This window comes from Brassica rapa, chromosome A07 (genome assembly GCF_000309985.2).
Source record: "Brassica rapa cultivar Chiifu-401-42 chromosome A07, CAAS_Brap_v3.01, whole genome shotgun sequence".
Taxonomy (NCBI): domain Eukaryota; kingdom Viridiplantae; phylum Streptophyta; class Magnoliopsida; order Brassicales; family Brassicaceae; genus Brassica; species Brassica rapa.
In genome coordinates, this window is record NC_024801.2 from 4,768,541 (window position 1) to 4,773,047 (window position 4,507).

The following is a 4,507-nucleotide window of genomic DNA, read 5'->3' on the forward strand; positions in this document are numbered from 1 at the left end:
AGACGAATGTGAATAACAGACCAATACCGCATCTTCCTTCGTCCAGCTCAGTTGTATCGTTCGGTATTTTTACTCTTCCTTCTCTGATTCTTCTTTCTACTGCGCATGTAGCAGTTGTGAAGGGTTTTAGTGTCTGCGTTCTCCGACGGTGGGTTGGTGGTTGGGAAGCGAAGGAGTAGGCTGTCGAGTTGATGATATTTTCATGTCACTGAACCATGCAACATGTATGAAATAATGATGCAAACATTCCATGTCTGAATGATACTTTTAAACTTAAACTACATCCTTTATGACAGGGTGGTTCAACAGAAGCTAACAACAGCTGCGTGCCAACATAGCCTACTGATAGAACCGTATTATATAAACTACGGAGAACTGAATATTGTAAAGAATAAAATTGATAAGATTACACCAAAAATTAAGAAAAAGGTGATACAACTGCAGAGTCGAGATATTATCTCTTTCCTTAACTCAAAATACGTCCCGGACGGTTCGATAACATAATGAGTCCCATGATACACCTGCAAAAATCTTCTGATTTGTCACTCTATCAGAAGCCTGACGAAACTAATTTGTATTTAAAAATATTATAAACAAACAAATAATGAAAGAATAATGAGATCATAATATTAGCATTATAGTAAATGCTATAATATTTATATTTATTTTATAATACCATTATATTTTTAATAGCATTATATTTTTAATATTTATTTTAGTTTCAGATGTTTAGTTTTATAATATATACTATCATTATTTATTATTATATAAATGTGCACATTACAATATTTTATATATATATATATATATATATATATATATATGTTGAAGAAAAGGACATAAAAGAATTATTATAAAAAAGAGTTATTTTTTTATGTGATGAACATAAATATGCTAATATGTTTTATCCTATAAAATAGTTACCCTCATATTTTGTGAGATTAATTGTAGTTTTTCTGTTTTGGGATGGTAACGATCGTTTGTATGTTTTAAAAATAAATCTTGTTATATAACTTTAATGGTTATCTTGATAGAAACAACCAAATATAAATATGAGTAAGTTTGGAGATGAGTTTGTTTGATGTTTTATGTAGTATTGATTTAAGAGGGATGCTACATCAGGCGTAGGATATTGGTTTATATTGTGCTACAATAATTTGAGCACCGCGGATGCGCGTGATTTATATTTTTTGTGTATGTGTCAATAATTTATTGTACACACTATCGTATTGTTTCATTTTCGTGGTTTGTGTCACAAGTTATATTCGATTAATATCGCCAAGTGTTTGCCCATAATTTATAATAGGGCAATTGTCAATAATAGCACCTTTTGAAGTTTATGTCTCAAAAAGGGCACTAGAAGGAGAAAGTCACAAAAATGACATTCATTAAAGGGTAAAATATCCTTACTACCCTTGGTTTAAAATTAAATAAATAAACAAAAATAAATAAAATAAAAATAAAAAAAAATAAAAAAAAATGAAAAAAAGAAATTTTTTATAGTTTCAGATTATATGTTTTCAGATTCGAAATTTTTATAAATTTTTTTGAAATTTTTGTTTTTGAAATTTTTTTTTTATTTTTTTTTCAAATTTTCTTTTTATAGTTTAAAAATAATTTTTGAAACTGTTTTATAAATTTTTATTTTTTATTTTAGTATTTATTTTTTATAAAATTTTAAACCCTAATTCCAAAACCCCACCCCCTTAACTCTAAACCCTAAGGTTTGGATTAATTAACCCAAGGGGTATAAGTGTATATTTACCTCTTTAATGAAATCTATTTTTGTGACTTTGAGCCTTGAGTGCTACTTTGGGAACAAAAACTTGGTTTGGTGCTATCCTAGTCTTTTTCTCTTTATAATACTTCCACTAATTTAAGTTGTTTTGATAATTCATAGATTCTCCCTAGCCAACTGGTACGGGGTTGCTAGCTATATTGGCTAAATATTGGCCCATAATGTCTTGTTATATTATATTTATTTAATTATTATAACGTTTGATTTTATTTATTTATGTAATATATTCTGTTTGTATATACAGAGAAACAGAGATTCAGTAAGAGAATTGATAAGTTTGTAATATTTCAGTTTTGACTGAGATTTCTATAGAGGAATTAACCAAATAAATGAGTTAACTAATGGTGAAGTGTGAGATAAGGCTGGTGGACACAGCTCCCTGCTAGAGCTTTGAGGTTGTGAGCTTTATAAGTTCTCTTCTTAAAATCTTGCCAGAGGGATTCTTGGGGATCGAAGACAAAACCGTGACTGACCTTACATATCCTCTTGTATGGAGATACCTAAGTAATCCAAACAAAACTCAGAATAAATATAAGGAACCACGGCTGGATTAGTTACAAAACATGGTCTGCATGGTTGAAAACACCTGCTTTGCGACTAAGATCATGATTTCACTTTCGGATAAGTTGATTCCAGTTGTTCTGATGATATATGCCATTGGATATTGCCCAGCTTTCTTGTCAGGATACTTCAAAAACAATAAAATAGAAAAGTAAGAGCTAAAGCCTCAAAAAAGGTCATTAAAGAGAAGAATTTAGTGATGAGTCATGTTTAAAAGCAAGTTCTCACGGTATTACTGCTGCATCAGCAATCTCTGGATGAGCTAGCAACACTGCTTCTAACCAAATTTATAAGTTTTAAAACATTAAGAAGATCAAACACAAGTTGATTATATGTAAATTTTTTGTTTCTTACCTGATATCCGTTGCATTTGATTAGCTTCTTTAATCTACTAACAGCAAAGACAAAACCTTCACTGTTAATGTAACACACATCTCCGGTCTTCAACCATCCTTCTGAATCAATAGTAGAAGCAGTAGCTTTCTACGTTTTTGAAATAACCTTTAAAAGCAACTCAACACAGTTTCATACCAACACCAAACACAAAAGAATTGCGTTTTAAAGAAGAAGCAAACACCTTTCATCACAGTAGGACTCCGGAACCTGAGTTCGCCAGTTTGATCAAACCCCAAGACACGACCCATATCGTGATCCACAATCTTAGCCTCCACATTTGGAGAAAGCAAACCAGATGATATGTACCTCTCAGTCTCCTCTTCAGTAAACATAGAAACAACGATAGCCATAGCCATGTAAAACTTTTAAATTATTGTCTCTCAACGAAAAGTTTTAATTGATTTCACTCATAGAACATTACTGTATTTCTCATAAAAACGGATCGAATCACTGAACCGTATCAACAGAGGAGAGTCTAAAAGTCTAAATTCTGATTACACCTAATTTTAAGCCTTGATCTTCATCGTCTTGAGTTCATCACCCTGCCTAACATTCCTAGCCTCCCAGAAACGAAGCGACATCACCTCAATCGTGTAGGAACATCAGCCGGGCTTCAAATCGGAAAAGAAAACTTGAGAGCTAGCCATTTTCCAGAAAATAAAGGGATATATATGTTTGAATAGGTCGTCAGGATAATTTCGAGAGAACATGGATCTAACCTTTTTATACTGAGATTTCTCCACCGCCTTGCAAGAGCGAAACATACAATAAATGGAGATCGTGGATGATGAAATCAAGGAGTACTTTAAGAAGATGAATGCCTAACCGGTGAAAATCAAGCTCTGAGGAAGAAGATGAATCGAAACAGTTGGAGCTTCGTCGCCAGGAAACAGAAAACGATGCGTTTCAAGTTGTCTTAACCTATTTTCAAGTTGGGCTTTTTCAAAACTGCATTCTAAAATCCGTGTTAACACAAAGTCCATGAGGAATAAATGAAACGGTGAGTTTCACAACCTTTGGACACGTGGCGACCTATCAAGGAGTGAGTTTCTACGTGGACACCCCCAGAGTGAACCAAACAATTTTATATATATATTGATTGCATTTACTTTTTAATACAAATAAATTATTATTTTGAAAATCTCACCATGGGCTTTCTTATTCTAGTGGTACATTAATAACATAGATCTTAACTTGGTCATTTATTGTTCTCTTAAATTTATTATTTGAATATGTAATATATATGTTTCCACTATTAACCAAAGGTTTCCTTAACATTCAAAGATTATAATGTTCAAAAGAAAAACAATGCAACAATTCTTTTTTTTTCTCTAAAAATAATATATAACTAGATTTTGACCCGCGCTTTTAAAGCGCGGGTTTATTTTTTATTTTTTTCAATTGACAAATATTTAGTAAATGTCATATTTTTATATATTTGTTTTTTATTTTATAAAAGACTTAAACTTTTATCTTTATTTATCGTATTTCATTTTAAATGACTATTTATGTTTAAAAAATTAAACTTTATTTCTTTAATGAATTAAGTTGGTATAACTTTAATAAATTAATTTTATTCTGTGGTTAATATTTTAATAAAAAATGTATATACTTTTAATAAAGATTTATACTTTTTAATGAAAAATTCAATTTTCTTATGAATGCTTAAATTATATTAAGAAAAGAAAAAAAAATAATTAAGAATAGTTAAAAAAATTATTTGAACTTGGACTCAATGGCCCAAAAGAAAAA

General features: G+C 30.4%; 1 long non-coding RNA gene across 3 annotated transcripts; it reads right to left on the reverse strand.

The window, feature by feature from the left end:
- Positions 1–2,040: 2,040 nt before the first annotated feature.
- LOC108869067 lies at positions 2,041–4,180 on the reverse strand. Of its 3 annotated transcripts, none has more exons than XR_004449431.1 (6): positions 3,475–4,180; positions 2,937–3,366; positions 2,714–2,860; positions 2,588–2,630; positions 2,385–2,486; positions 2,041–2,298 (listed from the first exon to the last, which is right to left on the reverse strand). It is a non-coding gene; the product is annotated as an uncharacterized LOC108869067 (long non-coding RNA). The 3 variants fall into 3 exon arrangements; XR_004449432.1 differs by having other exon boundaries at positions 2,588–2,636; XR_004449430.1 differs by having other exon boundaries at positions 2,588–3,366.
- Between the last annotated feature and the right edge of the window lie 327 nt (positions 4,181–4,507).